Here is a 19359-nt window from a genome sequence, read left to right as displayed (position 1 = left end):
TCTAACCTGCTGGCTGGTGGCCAGAAATCGGGAGCTACTGTAACAGGTACCTGTGGCATTTCTTTTGAAGTCAACGGTCCATGTTCTTCCCTCTTACATCTGTATAAACCCCAATGAGCTCTACTGACTTCAGCGGAGGCTCCTCAGAGGCTTCCTCTGAGGGAAGAGAAACTAGAATTTGTCTATTTAGGTTGATCATTGTTTGCATCACGGATGGGATGTTGCTTCCCAAGAAAACAAAAAGAAAATGGTGGTCACACTTTTTTTTTTTTTTTTTTTTTTTTTTTTTTTCCTCTCAGTAGGTGGTTACAAGGACAACGTTCTGGTTTTATACTACCACTGTTCTCCTGTTCATCCAAGTGTGAGGTGGCCTCCAAGGTCCCACAGGTGAGTACTGCTTTCAGGGGGTATTAGATACTCTTAAAAGAAGTCACGTATAACTTAGGGTAAAATTGGCATGAAAACGCTCGTTCATGTTGTATTATGTTGCATTTTCTTGTCCTGGAGAGATGCATCAGCTCTGTTAGCACGGCTGGAGTTTGCTGCCTCTGGAAGAGGTCGACTATCCCAGATGGTCTCTACCCCTGTGGGAGCCTGATGTCCCCCCTCTACCTGCCTGTTTTTTTGGGGCACTGCCATAAGCAGGGAAGGGACGGGGACATTGCTGCTGTGGCCCAGACTTGTTGCAGATCAAAGCGGGGTAGTAAGGGCTGCTGCAGCCCGGCACTGTGTGCAGACAGCAAGTGATGTACTTGACACTATATCTTCCCATCTTCCACTTCAGTGACCACTTGATTTCACTGTGCTGCCTGACCCTAATACTGGATACCTCCTTGACCCTGTATGAAAGGGTACGTTGCAGTCCAGGATATCCCGCAAGCTTTTGTGGGTTTGTTTGACTTATTTTTTTAGCCCTTGCAAGTAGATTTTTGGCCAAAACAATAATCAGGAACCAGAAGGAAGTAAAAGCTGGCTTTGTATCATGTAAGGATGGATTGCAAAGCTTTTGTAAAGATGTGTGTTGGAGAAAAAGGAAAACCACTCAAAGATGTGTAGCACTGTCTGATTTGTGGTCAGTGGTGGGTGGCTGGCCGTGGAGGCATTACACCAGAGGCAAATGATGCAGAGCCACCTTTGTCCTTGAACATCTCTGCTACAGACTCCTGGCTTTTAGAAAAGCCTGGATCTGAGAGGTCTCCGGGTGTTGAGGTAGGAGTGAGCTGCCTCACCTCCTCTCCTCATCCGTCCTTTTGGAGGGATCCCTCACCTCTCTGCATCTGCTGTGGGTGGTTTCCAGCCTTGGGTAAAGGGTCCCCCTTGTCCCTCCTCTCTGAGCAGGAGCACGGTGCCACCAGGGCTCCTGAGGATCCCCGACGGGGCTGGATGTGGCTGTGCTTTGCTGGGGTGGACGGCCAGACCAGCTTTTCTGTTTCATGCACTGGTGTGAAATTAAAGGGATTTTGGAAAAAAAAGGCTGCGCTAGCGAAGCTAAGCTGCCCTGGGAGATGTTGTACGGAGAAGCTAATTGTCCGAGGTGTGGGAATCCCAGGCTTTTCCACAGGCTCCACCTTGCCAGTCCTGGCCAAGCTGCCAGCTCTATCCCATCTAGAAAGGGAGACGGACGTTAATTGAGAGGCTGTGTTTAATTTGGGGGACAAAGGTAGGATCTGGGCTGCGAGACCGCTGCAGGGGGGAACTGCTGTACGCGGGGATGGACCGGAGCAGCTGCCTGGAGGTGCGGGTCCAGCCTGCACCCCGAAAAGCAGGGGAGGCTGACAGGAAACCCAGCAGGGAGATTACTCCGGGGGAAAGGAATTGTGAGTCACAGACACAGAATTTGGGGCGGGGAAAAACCTGGGCTGTACCAGTCTGGTAAGTAGGAGAGTCCTAAACCAGTTTATTTCTGTACACTGAGATAAGCCCAGGAATCTGCCTTTGCTCTGGCCCCAGCCAATTCCATCTGTGATGAGCTGGCAGGGTTTTTACGTAGACCCAAACCAACTTTAAAATCTCTATTTTCTGCTTATTGGTAGCTGTATAATTCAAAAGCCATCCTACTAAAGGCAGAGTCCTGGCAGTGCCCAGTAGCAAAGGGGCAGGAGGCAGGAGCTGAAACACTGTAGCTGATCCAGCCTCTCCTGGTGTCTATCCAAAGAAATGCTTTGACTTTACTATGAACACTACATGTTATTTGGCTGTAGGAATGAGAGCCAAATTTCTGAAAGACTCCTGTAGCCTGTAGTCAGCTCCAGGCCAGGGCTGCATGTGTTCCCACGAGTGTCCCATCTGTTCCAGGCCAGGAAACTGCAGCCTGGTAGGGTCCTGGGGGGGCTGGCGAGGACTCCCAGCGTGAGAACGAGCACCTCATCTCTTGGCGGTCATCTAAGGTTGAGGCAGGAAAAGCTGAAGATAAACAAGAAACTTCTCTGAGCGTGTTTAGACCACTTGAGGTTGCCCATGCTCTAATGACACATTCTGCAGATTACAGAACCTAGTAATTACAGCTAATAAGTCCAAAATGTGTAATTACCCTGTAAGCACTTTGAGCTAGAAGGCAGAAATAAGCATGGTCGTTACACACTCATTCGATGATCTATCGCTTTCCCGGTTCGACATGCAAAATCTGGGAGTGGCAGAAAGTATAGCTCCTCGTTTCCCCAGCCACCATCCTCATCAGCCACTGGGTGAAGGGAGGAAGCCAGCTCATTTTCCTGCATCCTTTGCTCAGCCAAAACAGCTCCAAGATCCGGTGTCCTTTCCTTGAGAGAGATGATTCCTGATCAGATTTTCAGATCTGGAGTGGGAGGCTCTTGAGGAGAGGTTGTGTTTGTTTTTAGTTCCCACTGCTTTGCTTTCCTTCCTAATTAAAGTAGCTCTTTTGTCAGTCCCTGAATTTCTTTCCACCCTCCAGTTTTCCCAAACAGGCTTCTTAATGTTTTCTGCCTCTAATCAATACACAATTTATATGCAATAACTTTGTCCAGAGAATAGGGAAGCAGCTATCAGGGTTTCTCCTGTAATTTTAGTGTGCTGTAGCCATTGACTGAAGGTCAATGCAAGCTTGACTATGACTGATTTTTACTGTCTTTGGGCAACCCATCAGCAAAACGCAAGCTTTGTAAAACCTTGACTCAATGCGGGCCATAACGGATCGCGCTACGCAGCCTGCCAAGCACACCGTGAAGCTGACTTCCGCGGCAATGCTGCGCCCGGCAAAGCTTCCTCTTATTCTCGTGCAGCCCTTTCTGGTGGGAGGAGGGCACCCCACCCCTCCACAGGGCATGATAGATGTCCTGACAGACGCTATTTTACCTGATTATACGGGTAGTGGGTGCTTTGATAGGAAGTGAAGCCGGTGCCTGCTCGGTGAGCGAGAAGAGCAGCTCCATTAGGCACCCCTGGGGATGGCAAGACAATTCTGCAGAGAGGACCTTGCGCTGGGGAAGCGGGCACCTCGTTTAACCTCCCTCCCAGCCAGCCTCGTGCTCATCTGTCTCCTGTCACTTGAGATCCCCCCTGTCACCTCTTCAGCAGGAGATGATATTAGCAAGGACCAGAAGAAGTCTCCATCCTCAGAAATGAAACTTCAGGAGATGGATGTCATTTCTGTGCTCGTGTGTACCCTAACCCTACCATGGACATTGCCTAGGAGGAGTGGGTATGTCCAACGGGAACGTCCAACCATTTTCGGGTGTCCCACGACGTCTCAGAGCAGCGGGATCAGCTGGGGACGCTCCAGCTGACATGCTTAACAAGCAGGGAGGTGCAGACTCGTGGCCATTTGGCATCTTATTAATCACATTTAATGTGTAGGTTGCTTTAGCGTCGATCATTTTAAAATTCCCTGTCGGAAAGGTTACCTGTATAATTATAGGTATAAATCTCAGGGACGTTCTTGCCAAAACAAATGGAGCGTCTCACGCTCAGGCCAGGGATGAACCCAAAGAAGCCATAAAAAGGGATTGTAATGATGGACCAGGAAATCTACACCCAGCCCAGGGCTGAGAAGAATTCTGTAACTCCAGAGATAAATAAGACATTTGGGTAGTTGGAAAGAGTTCCTGCAGTCGTCCTGACTTGTAGAAAAGTAGGAGCTATTGATCTCCAGGCTTTGAGCATTAAGCGATGCCCAGGTGGGCAGAGGCGAGGAAGATGTTTGTTCCCAGCCCCGTGGGTGCTGCAGGGAGGGCCTTGCTCTGGCACTGACCAGCCCTTCCACCTGCTGCTACTGGTTTCTGGTCGTTGATGGCAAAATTGGGAAAGGCTCCAACTCTGCCTCGCCTGCTGCTGAGTCCAGCAATATCCAGGCTTCTGTTGCAGTGGGAGCTGGTGTTGGCAGTGTTTCTCCACGGCGTCTTGAGCATCGTTGGATGCAGACTTGGGAAGGCATCAGACAATGCATGAGCTTGGATTGAAGGGTCCCAGCTAATGGGGCTGGATCAGGCTCAGGTGGTGAGGAGTCATGCGGTGCCTCCTCTTGACGGATCTCAGGTGTGGGTGAGGAACCTGAGGATGACCTGTTTATGAAGCAGCTCTGGGAAGTGCTGATAAATATCCTTGGTCAGCAGCAGAAAGCTTCAGTCTTCTTAGTCACTGGCTGAAAATGCATGTTATTTGGTTCCTCAGTGAAGAAAATGGAGTTGGGCCTGTCTTCTTGGGGGTTTTCTGACATTTGAGATGCACAGGCTAGGTCAAAAGTCTATCAGAGCATCATGAAGTTCGCATATGCCCTTAGAAACCTGGCTGTTGGGAACCGCTTCTTCCTCACTGCAACACCTTGCAAAACCAACCTCAGGCCCTTTTTCCTCTTTAAATTGCAGGTGCTTCCTAATCAGAGCAGGTCTTGGATGGAGATATTCACCCTGCTTCACACTCCTTGTCTCCTGAAGGCCACATTTGCCCACCTCCCGCCTTTCTGGAGAGGATGCTGGGAGAACAGTTGGAAGGAGAGATGCTGATTTGGGTTTTTGGTCTGTGCCTGTGCTTGGCACTCAGATGGATTAGTAATGATTCACACTGTCATAATAGATTAAGATGCAAGGACAACAGTATATTACAAATAAAATATTCTGTAGTAGCAGTAAGAAGAAATATTAAAGACTTTGGTGCTTTAGATTGCTAATTGCAGGATGTGTTAATTGCAAAGCAAGCAATACAGGCTCTTACGTAAAGTCTAGTGCCCATGGCTTACGTTATGAAGAGCAAGAAGAGTACATGGGACATCACCGTGTTGAAGCCAAGACAAACATCTAAAACCACTTAAAATACTAATCTGAAACCATCCTCATGCCTCTGTGGTATCCCATTTAATCACAGCCCTCTCCAAAAGCACTGCCTGGGTTTTGTCTTTTACAGTCACGTTAGTTGCTTCCAACTTTCTCATCAGCCTCCTCTATAAATTCAGACTGTTCTTAAATAAGACTGGTGCCACACAAAACCACTTCTCCCATCCCTGTGCACTGTCTAACGATTATTCCCTTATCCCTTTATATAACTGAATCAAGCCTGACACTTAAAGCACTCCCTTAGGGAAGTTATTGAATTTAACAGGGCTGAAACCAACAGGGTTCTAAAGAAATGCTCTACAAACCTGTGCAAGATAATGGAAAACAATATCCTTTCTATAAGTTTCTGAACCATCCTATAAAATTCTATGTCAAGAATGAAACTCCGTAGGACTTTTTTTGCCCATAAAGGCTAATTATGAGTAAATTGGCCCCAGTGCTTTTATTGATGAGCCCCAAAAAACTCACTGGATACTGCTGTCCTGCTTTCTCTTTCCCAGGCAGATGGATGTTTTGGCTCCACTCCTTAGCAATTCGTTCTCATTTCGATCCCAGATGGGATCATGTCTAATCCATACCTGTGGTACAAAGTTCTGCTGTGACTTGCTCCTCAACCAGCTTTTCCCTGTGAGTCTCCCACCTTCCCATGGCTCCAACAATGTTTGTTACATGGCCATCTCTTTCCCCCCCAACCCCTCCTTTTTTTTTTTTTTTTTTTATTTTTTTTTTAACTTCTGAAAGGATCTTGGGTTGTTCTCTCCATTTTGGCTCAAGGGAGAAATAGTGGATGGGAGAGGAGAGAGAGAGGAAATACGAGGCACTATGAAACAGAAACGGGGATAAAGAAAACAATTCTCCAAGCTTTTCTAATTCTTCTCTAGACTTCCCTAGCTAGGAAAAAAAAAAAAAAAAAAAACAACAAAAAAACCAGTTTAGGACTTCAACTCTCAGGAAAAGATATATTTCATTGGACAAGGAGGATTACGGAGTGTCCAAAGCTTTGACGCTATAAGGGATTTTGTATTACCTTGCCTGATAATTCTCCCAGGAGCCTGTGCAAATATTCTTGTGAATGAAAACTACTGAGCTACTTTGCTGGTATTTGCAATTCCTTTTATTCGTGCCGACTTTTTCTTGCTGAGATTGCTCACAAAAAGGGCGAATAAATATTCAAAGTGCTCATGCCTGAAATGCTCCTGCCAATGTTATGAAATGTTCTTTTTATTATTTTTCTCAGTGCATTCAAACAATTTCAATTGATGAACCTTAGAAGAAACTCCTGCGTGTAAGGGGAAGGTGACTCAATAAGGGAAGAGAAAGAAGATCACATGGTGGTATTAATGTCATTACCTACTCACCGAAGTGGAAAAAAAACCTGACAGTGACTAGGGGACATCCGGATATTAATCGAGAAGCTGAAATGAGTTCACTTTGTATATGTGTTTTGTTTTGTGCTTTTTAACAAGAGGAGGGGGGGAAAAAAAAAAAAAAAAAAAAGATGCAGCTAAAATACTCGCTGTGAACAATTTGACTTGTTCTGTTCTCTTATTTAGAGCAGTGGATACAGCATGTACGTTTGGAGACGTGGTTCAAGCTGTGCCCCCTTCTCTCCAAGGTGTACCTTAAAGTTCCCTTTCAGCTCAGCGTGACGTGAATAGAGATGACATTGCATTGTTCTTGGGACATGATGGGTAAAAAAAGAGCTGAAAAGGAACCATGAAATTCATGGCTTGGCACAGCTGAAGGACCCCGGTGGGAGGGATGGGGCATTCTTGGCAGAGGGAGGCAGATGTGTCTCTTTGCATCAGCAGTACTGATGCAGCTCCAGTTTAGCCCTAAGCTTTCTCCCCCAATAATTCAAACTGGGAAGAGCAGAACTGGCTAAAGAGAACCAGGGAGTTGTCTCAAAAGCATAGAGCATCGGTCTGCATCCTTTTCTATTGGTAGACCAAAGTCCCGGGCTGCTCAAAGCCTACTGCTGAACCGGTGTTAGCCCTTTCTCATTGCCTGCTTTGCACAAATGACACCCGTGGGGACAGCTGCCTAAAGCCATCTCAGCAGAATGGCCATAGAAATATTCACTGCGTGGAAAAAATTAAGGATTTTTTTTTTTTTCTCTAAGTAGTATATAGGAAGCCAGTGCCGTTTCTGGAATTGTTTTTAAAATAACTCTTAGTCAAAGTAGCCTCACTTGAAGGCTCCAGGACCATAAGAGGGGACAGACATGTCTTGTTTTGTCCAGCCAGAATGAGGTTGCTGCTCTTTGCAAGGAAACCCCTTGCTCCCTTCTTTTAGGCTGCACCTTCCCCTCCAGAGCAGGTGACAGGCTACTGGAATGCTTGACCTCCTGCACCAAGGCTGAAAGCGTCCTGAGCCATTTACTGAGTCCCTTGGTTTGGAAAGGAGGATCTAACACCTTGGCTACAACCAACCAGATCCTGGCTCTGGTCAGCAGAGACACCCTGAGTGCCCGGTAAATCTCCATCCTGGGGTGCACCAAGAGGGTGGCAGGGTATGTCTTTTTGGGTTGAAATGCAGGAGCGAGGCGGCTGGTGGTAAGCAGCACTCAAGGTTTGGCTGCTGTGTCCTTCCTGCTGAGATGAGCAGGTCCAACCCCCACGCCTTGTCATTTCTGCTTGCCTTTGAACCGAGCGAGTCCTCTGCTCCTGGCTCAGTAAAAGTTATAGGTTATGGCAGGTGGTGGGAGGAATAGGAAAAATGGTAGCCTGGTAAGTGCTAAAGAAACCATCTGAGTAACTTGGGGTGATCTTCCCAGTGTGACCATTCAGGCCAGGTCTGGCAGGGCTACACTATTTCCTCATTACTGTGTCTACAGAGGACTCAGATGTCCAACCTCAACTATCAGTATTTTGCGTTTCCAAGGCAACGCCAGCTTTAACAGCCTTCATAATTACATCATTTGGTTGAAATGAGCATGCATGATCTTTTGATTACCACTGGAAGTATAAATTAGGTTACTCTCCCCACACCCAGCCACTTGAAAAATAAATGTATTGGAGGGAGGGGGAGGAAAAAAAAAAACCTCAGAAGAGGGTAAATGGAAAAATCAATTTTTACATTAATGGAGTCCTCGTTCAGCATTTCTTCTCTTTATAGATTTAGATAACAGTGATATCTTAGTTTCACAGAGCAAAGAAATTAATTACTTACTAATGGTGCAATTCAGAAATTAATTTATGTTATCCATTTAAATGTGTCATTATTAATCAATTTAAAGGAAGGGACCTGTAAGCCAGAACCATCTGAACTGAATTATGTTTCCAGAGGTCTCCCCCTGCCCCCTGATTGCTAGAAAACACATCATTCCTGATACCTGCAAGTTATTGCACCTTGAAGTGCTCTGGCATCACTGATGCAAGAAAAAAAGGGGATTCCTCAGTCCTGATGGATGGGCCCACCCTCAGTGTGTTTCCCTGAGTATGGACCAGTGTCAGGGTGCTGCAAAGATTTTAAGGCTCTTTATTTAAGTTACTCGGATTCCTGATTGAGGTTCAATCACTTCTTTCCCTTTTAAAAAGGTGACGAACAGAAAGAGGATGAGGTCGCCCGAGGCAGCTGCCTTGTGGAGATGTTTTGCTGCTGGCTTCCCAGCAAGTCTTGGCCAAGTTGTGGGGTTTTAGCACACCCTGGGCTTCCTAACAGGGTCAGGATGGGGCAGCCACCATAGGTGGGTGATAATTAAATAGTCACAGGTCTGATTATCTTGTTTTTACAAGAGATAATATTTTGCACAGGACTTTTCTTTTTCTGAGTCAGGCTTGTCCCAGGCTGAAAAGCGGAACCCCATTCCATGCAGTAAATCACGAATAAACTAAAAAGTGCTGCTCAGATTCTCCTTGAAACACCCAGGATTTCGATATGTTGCTGCTTTATGTACCTGGCTGCTTGGGCTTTTCCCTGGCAGGCAAGAACCTGATCTAATGGTTTATGCTGTTGGTGTTATAATGCCTCCAAAAATGTTGGATTTCTCTGTGTGCTCCTTGGAGCAAATGGCAACGCTGCTGACTTGGGAAGACAATCTGCTGAAGGATCTTGTCTTCAAATCCTGTTTGGGCTGCTAGTATAAGGGTGTGATAGCCATTTCTTTCCTGTAGTGATATATTGTCATGTTAATTTTGATGATATCCTACTGTAAAATAGATAGAAAGCCTGCAATTTGAGAGCCTACTGTGGTACCTATCTATCTATATCTATATTTATATACAGGTTAGTTCTTTCTTCTCTCCTCCCGCCGCCACCTTTTAAAGTAATGCTTGCATTTAACATCTGCTGTAGTGATATGCTTCTTTATTAGGTCTGGAGAAGTTCAGACATGTTCCAATGTTAAACCAAAGCCCTTATCTAGCTAAAAGGGTTTCAGATTACTTTCATGTTCTTGCTCAATGTTTTGTTTTTGTTTTTCTGCCCTGCTGCCCACATCAGGCAAATTTCAGCCTGAAAGTTCTCTTTGTTGAGTTAAATACTTTCTCTGTGAAACACTGAGCAGCGAGGGCTAGAGGCAAGTAAGCAGCAGGTTGCAGAATTAATCAAGAAATCATTTGACACCTGCAAATAAATACTTGTATCTAAAGTCTTTTTTTTTTTTTTTTTTTTGTCTTTCTCCATTCCCCCTTTGTTCTGGATATGTCTCTGACTTCAGAGCAGAAAGACCGGGGAGAAGCAGCTGAGATTTAACAATTTGGTTTGACTTTGCACTGAAGCAGGTTATGGAGCATCCTCACCCTCCCTTTTGCCAGCTCTGGTTGGGGGTCACCAGCTTCTGATGGCGGGGAGGTAACCCAGAGCTGGGAGATGGTGACAGTATCCCTCTTACTACCCTTTCCAAAGTACTAGTGTGTAACTAGCAATTCAGCTAAGAATTGCTAGTTACACACTAGCAATTGTAAGAATTCAGCTCATCCTGGCTTGTGCCTTTTTGGAGCCAGAGAGCTCCAAAAGATACCACAGCCTCTAGCCCATCACTTGAACCTCCCGAATCCAAGTAACAAGTATTTTTTCTGTGATTTCTACCATTCAACAATCCATTTCTCCCATAGTCCAGAAGTCACGAGATAACCTTGGCGGTGGGTTTACTGACTGGGCTCTGAAGGGTTTGATGTAGGAGTCAAGCCAAGCCAAAGAGAAAAAAAAAAATGTAAAAAATGTTAGTATATATAGCATTCAAAAGCTTTTTGGTTCCTCTGATGTAGAAATTGAGAAGGAAAGATAAACCCAAGTTAAAAACCTTGACTTTCAGATGTATACTGCTGATTATCTCCACACAATTTTCAGAATCCTCTTCCCTTTTTAGGATGAGAGAAGAGTAGTCTGGGGCATTGGCAGCCTCATTTTTATTCATTTTCCTCCTCTTTCCTTCCCTCCTTATCCAATAGCTGCAGAATACCTTGGATATGTTTTTTTCTAGTGCCCTAGACTGGCATGGAGGTGTGCTCTGATCTTTTTTTTTGTGTGTGTGTGTGCGCTAATAGCAGCTCCATAAAGTTAGGTTCTAGGTACTTGATCACCCTTACTACTGCAACCTGTTGAATTAATTCTGAATTGCCCTCACTCCTGAGCTATGAGTGAATGCCTCATAACAGCCCTTGTGGGATGATGTGTGCTGGGCCAAGTCTATCTTGTCCCCAAACTGCTATGGCACTGGTAAGTAACTCCAAAATACAGCACTCATGAGTTCCATTACCTTGCTGCTGTGCAATTTCTGGAGAGCTGGATTTGATGCCACCTCTGGCATGGGAACCACGGGCCCTTTATGTAACCCCAAAAGCTCAGATTCTTGGGATTCTGCAGATTCCCTTATAAAACCACCCTGAAAGATTCCTGGATAGGTGAGGTGGGGACAGAACAGGGTGTTTGCTTGACTTTTATCCCCCTCTAGACCTTTGCTTGGTCTAGAGGATCTAGCCCTGATTTTTTTTTTACATTTGAGGTGCATGCCGCCAGCAGTCCCTGCTGCAGGGAAGGGAACAGGGTGGTTTGGAAGTTGAATCCCTCCCTCCTCTGGTAAAGATCCAGAGACTCCTTGTCCAGAAGGGATTCCCTCTTCTGAAATACAACCTGTGCTCCTACCTGTGACAGGGTCTTAAGGTCCTCATATACCCTGAGCCTTGGCAGCTGCTCCTTGTGTTGGCTGCAGGACTCGTTGCTGATGTCAATGACATGTAAGAAAGTCAATCAGAATGTTATGCTTGCCCCCTGCTCCCCCACCGAAATATATATTCCCAAAATCATGGTAGCATGGGGAAAATGCACTGCAGTAATCTACCCTGCCACTGTTTATAGGCTGCAGGCAGAGGTTTGCAGACAGATCTGCTCTTCCCATGTGCACATCCCTGCCGCAGCATCACAGAGCCAACGAGGGAAGGGGTAAGGTCACAGCCAGCCACCCTCTCCCACCTTCAGCCAGGTTGCTGCCCTCGGGGCGCTTGTTATTGTCAAGGCTTGATGTTTCAAAGCGTGAGGAGATTTGGTGTTTGAGCCCTGCTGAATGATGAGCTGTCTCCGGGCTGGGCAGTGTGCCCTTAACCCTGGGGCTGCAGGGTCAGAGGTGGTGGTTCGGTTATTGCCATGGCCTCGGTGGGCACGGTCACCCCATCGTTGCTGCGTGCACCCGTGGAGGGGGGGAACGACACGAGCATTTCTTGACCGTCATCCATCCCTCGGAGAGAGAGGGGGTATGGGGAAGGGCTGCCCAGCAAGCACAATGCTGGTGCTATTTCAGCCTTCTAGCTGAAAGCTCTTGAGAGGAAGGGAAGATGTATGGAGGGGTGAGAGGGGAGGCAGAAAATAAACCTGCAGCAAGCCCTGCCTGGGAAGTGCCACGCCAGCAAACAGAGCCTGGGTCAGCAAGAGCGTTCAGCTGCACCTCTTGACTTGACAACTTTTCTGCTGGCGACGGGGAGAGCGTAAGTAGATTTTATGGCCCTTGTTGCCCATCTCTCTCTTTGCCGTTCTGTTAAATCAAGTCCTGCTGCAGGGATATAATCTTGCCTGGCCAGGAAGGCTTTAGGAATGCTGCTCGTCTCTTCCTGCAATGGGTGTCATCATTGCTGCAAGGAACAGATCTCGACAGAGCTTCGTGTCTCTAATCCTGTCGCGCGTCCCCGGTGACGGCTGCAGTGGTGCAGAGCAGAGCCCCATGGCAGGAGGGCTTAGGGCAATTTGCTCCCTCGCTGAAGCTAATCCCTAAAGATGGTAACTGGCTTAAGACCTGAAAATAGGGTCTTTTTATCACTTCATGGACATTTCTTTCTCTCCTTCTAGTCTTAACAGTGCAATCCGTGGTGTCTTCATACCTATGGCCACAAGCCAGTTTCCCCCGCTCCCTAGGTGCAATATTTAACCTAGCAGGCACTATCCAATATGACTACCTTAAAAATAAGAGGAGACCCATAATTCAGGCTATTGAAATGTGGGAACCAGATCTGCAGTAAGACAATAAAAAAATCTCAGTCTGAAAATGGGTTGACACAAGGAAAAAGAGGAATTCATCGTGAATACCCCTCAGGACAGGACTGTCCCCTCACCCTGTTGTGATGAAGTCCTCTCACTCATCTTCAGGATGGGGAAGCGTAAGACACAACAAAGCCTCACAGCAGTAAATGATGCACTACAGTAAGAAATGTTATGGGGAGCAGGATGTGGGAGATAATGTTCTGGAAGCACATCACTTCTTCCCCTTCTGTAACTAACTTTGGCAACTCAGGTCCTTGCAGGCTCTTCTGTTCCAGTGCTGCTGTGAGGTTCCCGTGATCTGCTCCTGCTCCCAAGCTGCTCTTTCAGCAGAGCTCAGGCTCCTGAGAGATCAGCAATTAGCCTGGCCAATCAAGCCATCTTCACTCGCTGCTGATAATTGCTCTGAGAAGAGGGTTTTTGCTAAGCCAGTCACTTTATCTTTTCCCTGCTGCTTCTAAGGGCAAGGTCCCACTGCAGTGGGACAGCAGCATATGAACTTCATCTGCTAAGAAGCAGCACACAACTCTAACACCATTCTGGCCCACACCGCTAATTATCTTGTATGAAATGAGAATCCATTTGGTGTAACTAGCCGATGCACAGAGGGCAGCTCAGCACCAAATAAATGATGAGTTGGTGTGGCAGCAGCCAAGAGCATCAGCCTGATTTAGAGGTTCACAGGTCTGTGAATGCAGCTCATCTTCATGCCAGTGGACAGGGAGGGGAAAGGGGAGAGGATGGCTGAAGGAGGAAGAAACTTGGAAGATGGTTCAGCTGGAACCTGGCCCCTTCAAGTGACAGTGATTAATGTTGCATACTCTGCCACTAAGCAGGCTGAACATGTGGTAGGTGTCTACCAACGCTTCCTCTGAAGGCACTTATCTCATAAAAATGAGCTCTCCAGTGTATTTGACAAATCTTGATTGATTTTCATCCTGCCTACCTTTCTGGTCCCTGCCTGTCACGAAATGACAGGGTACGTGAGAGCTTCCTCCAAGACAAAATCAACTCCGGAGCAGCGTTAACACCAGCGAGAGGAAGAGCTGGGGCCAGCTCCTTTTGACACGGATTTTTTGCCTGGCATGCACCCCACTCTACCTCCAATGCTAATGTCCTCCCCATGTCTTCAGCACTCTCTAGCTCTACCTGTCAGCCAGTTAAGCAACATCCTTGCAAAAGTTTTAGCATAAGCTCACTGCAGTTCAGCTATTCACCCCTCCAGGACACCAGAGAGGAGACTTAGAAAGGGATGGAGTTACAGAGGGACACACCTGTACCTGCAGGGACCCTAATGACCACAGATGATGAAAAATACCTTTTTATTAAGTACCCCTAAGTTCAGCAGCTGAACAAACCAGGCTGGGAAGCAAAAAGTCAGAGAGATAGGATCATCTTCCACAGGCAAGGTGTGACTGTGCAGCTAGGGAGCTTTGTTCCCATCTCAGAAGAGATCAGGGCACGGAGCACCCCTCAGCAGCCCATAGATAGGAAAAAATGCTTATGGTGATAGCAGGTGCTATATTTTCATATATAAACCTTCCAATTTACCCATGAGAGAGAGTCCTGTAATGAAATAATAACCCAGATTATCAACATATAGAGGTAATACGAGGAAAAGCTTCTCTCCAGCATGTCTATCTCCTTTCATCTCACCCAAAGCTCATCTACCTCTGGGGTATTAAGTAGTACCAATGAACAGAGAGCTCCTTTTTAAACACTGGCACTTTCAAATCAGTTGTATATCCTCAAAGTAACAAGATAGGCACAGGAAAATACAGCATTTGCAAAGCATTCTTCAATTGAAAAGCAATTTAGCAGTAGAGTACCCTCTCTGGGAAGATGCAGCAAAGGAAGCACCTTAAGAAATTGAAAGGTACACCTGGATCCACTTAAATGAAAGGATCTTGTTAGGGAGGCCTAATTGGGCTGCCTTAGTTAGCCCACCTGTGAACAGTTCAGTAGCTGCAAGAACTTATAAAAGCAGGAGTGGAGCACTCACAAAGTTTTCTGCTTTGTTCTGGAACCTGAAGTTAGAAGAAACTTGAAAGACATAAGAAACTTTTGGAGACTGTGTATGTGGGAGCAGATTTGAGCTAATTAGTTTCTTGGAGGGCTGCTACTCTGTTAAGAAGTTCTGTTTTAGCTTGAGATGCACATGCAAGTAAAGAGATTGAACTAGATGCAATGTTTTTGGAGTCCTCTAGGGCTAGGAACAAGCTGTCTTTTCTCTTGCAAATAAATGCTTTTGGGAATGAGCTTGTATCTAGGGTGTTCTGTTGCAGGGTGCAGATGAAACAGTGTTTATTGCTGTATTTCTAGAAGAGTTTAAATGAAACATAGAGGAAGAGATGCTTACCTGAAGAGCTAAGACTCTGAAAGTGGTACGAATCTTGTAAAACTCCTTTAAAAATGGCTTTGTAGCACGAGCAGGGCTTCTTGGCTACAGGGATGAGTTCGGGGTGCTGCAGCTCTGCTGCTGTGTCTGCAGCAGGGATAGCTCGGAGGGCAAACTCTGCATACACTGCAGAGACTAAAGAAGAACAATTAATTCTTCAGAAATCACTAAACTTTGGTGTTTGGTCAGCAACTGAAGCATGTGAATAAAACCTGCAATTTTTTTTTTTATTTTTTTTTTTTTTTTTAAGGCTGCTGTAAACTACCAGGGAAGGAGTAATCTGGGGCTGGATCCTCTGTCTGAAAGATCCAGAAATACATGTTTTGCTGATAGGGGCTGCCTCCTTAGGGAGCGGAGTGTGGTTGCATGGGTGGAGAACAGCCTTGGTTGCTTCCACATTCTCCTAGATCAAGTGATGCCCCTGGTTCAGTTTTACCTCCAATATCTGAGGTTAGACCAAAACTTTGGCTGTAGCTGGTTTCTAGCTAACATTAGCATGTTGCTGGTGTTGGCTTGGTCTTCTGGTCTATCGTTTTCCCTTATATCTACCTCTCATTATAGAACCACAGGTAAAAATGCCACAGGTGCTGCAAAAAGGCTACTCGGATCAGTTTTCTAGGCAAATGGCTGCAAGGAGTATAAGAGTGAACTACCTGTTTGCTTTTTTTTTTTTTTTTTTTTTAAATTCTGCCTCTTCTGATTCATAGCCCAAAATGCATTAGTTTAATTAAATTTCTTCAGTGTAATGGCACGCTAGCTGGTTGGCTAGCCTGTTTTGCTGTGTATTGTGATATTCTGCTTTCCTCTCGAATTGAGTCTGTCTGATAGTGACAGTGACTTCTGCTGGTCCAGGTCCCTGTGGGCATGCTGCTCTTGTCTCCAGATCAAAGACCTTCCTCTCTACATGAGTTCCTTCTTGTAGCTGAGTTGTGTGTAGACAGGAATGCTCTGTCTGGATGGGCAATCTGCTCAAAACCATGTCTTGGTGTGGGAACCAGCAAATAGAGGCTATATGGCCACAAATGGAAGAAGGATTTGGGGGAAATGCATGTGAATGCTGAACGCGTAGTTGGAATTTACTTGTTTAGATCTGGTAGCTATTATAATGTTTGAGAGACTTGGGTGTTTTTACTTCTCTGGGATTTGAAGCTGATAATGGGGTTGCCTGTATTTCTGAGGCTATTTCAGCCCTGCAGGCAAGTCTGTTTTCAGCTGCATGTTGTTTTTTTGTTTTTTTTTTTTTTTTTAAAAAATCATCTCTTTTTCTTGTGCAGTATTGTGCTACCAATGCAAAGCCCATCTTGATTTCCCAGTGATAGACTAATAAATAGAGTTTTCCTGCAGGAGCAGGGATACCCTCTCAGCCATGAATATCCATGTGATCCCAGCCATGAAAAGTGGTGTTCAAAATCAAAGATGATGAAATCTTTTCATTAAAAAAAAAAATATAAAATTGGACTGACTATTGCTATCTCTTCTCTGTTTCCCCCCTGAGAACACTCTGTGAAATCCCCTCTGAGCAGATCTGTCAGTTTGCGGTACTTGGGGCAGCACTCGTGATAATTTATCTTCAGTTATTTTATTTCTGCTGGTTTCTAAGCTAATAACAAGTGATGAGGGCTCATCTCCTGCTCTGGGCACCTTCCCATTACTTAACCAACAATTAATAAACCCGATAATGGAGTGTTTCTCCCACACAGGAATAAATACTCACTCTATTAAACTGCAGCAATGCAACATCTCCAATCTGTTCAGAAACTGCCGCCAGTGCACGATTCAGTGGCCTGCTTATAAGGAGGTATTTGTCCCAGTTTGCAGTATGAAAGCCGTGCTCGAATTATTTGTTTCCAGGCTGGATTGGGTAAAGTTCCTCACCCACCGAGCTCACTTGGGCTAAGGGGCCCTGCTCCAGCGGCATGGCCACCCACGGCATTGCCCCGGCAAACCTGTGGCCGTCCCATCTCTCGCGAGGATCCTCTGCAAGTCACCTCTGGGCCGTGGGGAAGGGGAGAGGGGCAGGTTTGCAGGCTGGCTCCTTGCAGTGGCTGTGTGGGAGGTGGTGGGCCTGTTTGTTTGCAATACGCTTCTTTAATTGCCGGAGCATAGGAAGGGTGCTAGTTTATTACAGTGTGTATACACCAAAGTAAATACATTAACTCCTTGTAAACGTTTAGTTGCTGAAACGCCTCTAATTAAGAGGTCTCACCATCAGGCATGCAATTACTTATCTTGGCAGCCTCTCCTGTCCCCTCCTCTTCACCCACTCCCTGAGTGTCCTGGGGGAGGGATGGTACTTGCAACATGCTCTGGAGGATGAGGAGGATGGCTTCCCCGCACTGCTGGGGTGACACAGAGAAGACCTGTGCTCTCCCTCACCCTGCAAACAGGCTCCACGCACCTCTTGCGTGAGCCACGGGCTGTTGTACAAGCCTGGGAGGAGTCCTTGGATGTTCATACACCACGCTGGCATGATCATCACACCTGGGAACCTCTGACATCCCACTGGGCCCTCAGCCCTGCACTCTGGCATCGTATAAGCTGGACTGCAAAGTCCCTCAGCATGCAATTTTCCTTTTAAATATCCTCTTTCCCCCCCCTCCTCCACCTGCTGCTGAACCTTTTGATTGTTTCACCTCAATCTGTCCTTTCAAAGAGTAACCCCTGCAGACTATTGCTGGTGGCAGTGCATACTTTTTTGACATCCAGAAGTGTGCTAGACCACTGAGCTGCCATTTGGAGAGATCAAATGATTCCCGTGGCTTTAAAATTATGACACTAGCCTTGAGGGCTGGAGGAAGTGGATAGTCATGAGCTGAAAGCTGCCCCTTTGAAGTTTGGGATTTCTGGAGATGTCATCTTTTATATATATCACCAGTCAGGTTGCTTTTCATTTTGTTCGAGTGTTATTCTTGTCTAGATTCTTAGAGAGCAAGACCTTACTTCAAGGCAGAAAGGATGATGAGAAAGATATATGAGCCCAGACGCTTATGCATTACATATCCCTTTGAAATATAATAGTTCAAATTTTTCAGAAATAACAATATGCTATCTCCTTGTGCATTTGTACACAGCGCTTGTCTCCTGGACAAATGTAAATCAGAAGATCCCTCATCTGTGGGGGAAAAAAAATCTGTGCTTAGTCTGGTTTGACTTGTGCCAAAGCCAAGCCTGGCTTCAAGCTGGAGGTACTTTCCCAAAGTCTTGGAGTGGACTGGCATCAAAATCTCTGCTCTTTGTCAGGGGATTGCTTTGCTGTCCCTATTTAACGAGGACAATCACTGAATGTAGATGCTGATGGAACAAGGAACCCTCTCTCTGCCCTTTCTGGTGCACACCCAGGCCCTCTGAGCACCACTTCTTCACAGGGTTGTTTGAAGGACTACCAAAAGCAAAATCACTTAAGCAAGCGGAATGGCAGTGTTTCAAATGATGGTGTTTTTTCTCAGCTGGAGGTTGTCTCACCCCTTGGGCAGCCCTCACATTAAAAGTTGGAGGACAGACTGAGGGGTGTGTTGTGACATGCCATCAGCTTGGTACTATGACATGACAGGTACAGATTAGGCAGGAAGAGCTTTTCGCCTTCTCAGAAGGAAAAAAAAAAAACAAAACCACCAAAACATCTGCCTTTCACTTCTGTGCTTTTATCACTTTGTTTACTGCTTAATTCTCAAAAAATCCAAACGCAGTGTAAAATTGTCCAATGCATTTTGTGAAAATTCACCACTGTTTTGCTGCCTCTTGGCCATGGTGTTAACATTCCTATCTTGTTCTGACATCAAGCTGTCGAGGGGCCTGTTCCCTGCATTGCTATTTTTTTTTTCCTCATTTTTCACCTTTTCTCATGCTAGGGGACTTTTAAAATAGTAATTATTTGTGTTCTTGTGGTTAATGTCTGATCCATGGAAAGAGGAGCTGCTCTGTGTCCTGCAGCATCCATCCTTCCCATCTACTGGGTAATCAGCCTTGGGTTTGCAGGATGTCACTGTGGGAAAGGAGCCTCATGTCAATCTAGTGCAAGTGCTTCTTGGCCAAAAAACTCATTTGAAGGTGGTGTGGCTTGACATGAGACACCTCCTGCTTCTCAAAATCTTTGCCTAAACAAGAAGTGGGTCTGACCAGACACTGCAACAAAGCAATAAGCTCTGCCTGCATGGATACAGGCTTAAAAATGTGCTTTAGCTCAACAGGACTAGCTAAACTAAATTT

At 46.0% G+C, this 19359-nt stretch overlaps 1 protein-coding gene across 1 annotated transcript in view; it reads left to right on the top strand.

Annotated features, from left to right (window-relative positions):
- The first annotated feature begins 307 nt into the window (after positions 1–307).
- The window catches only part of LOC122154883, an 87756-nt gene continuing 68704 nt past the window's right edge, over positions 308–19359 (top strand). The window contains exon 1 of the mRNA XM_042807931.1: positions 308–387. The gene's annotated coding sequence lies outside the window, so the exon portion shown is untranslated. The remainder of the gene's footprint in view (positions 388–19359) is intronic.

Source organism: Tyto alba, unplaced genomic scaffold, assembly GCF_018691265.1.
Source record: "Tyto alba isolate M040663 unplaced genomic scaffold, T.alba_DEE_v4.0 Super-Scaffold_1, whole genome shotgun sequence".
In the NCBI taxonomy this organism is placed as follows: domain Eukaryota; kingdom Metazoa; phylum Chordata; class Aves; order Strigiformes; family Tytonidae; genus Tyto; species Tyto alba.
This window is presented reverse-complemented; position numbering and strand designations above follow the sequence as displayed.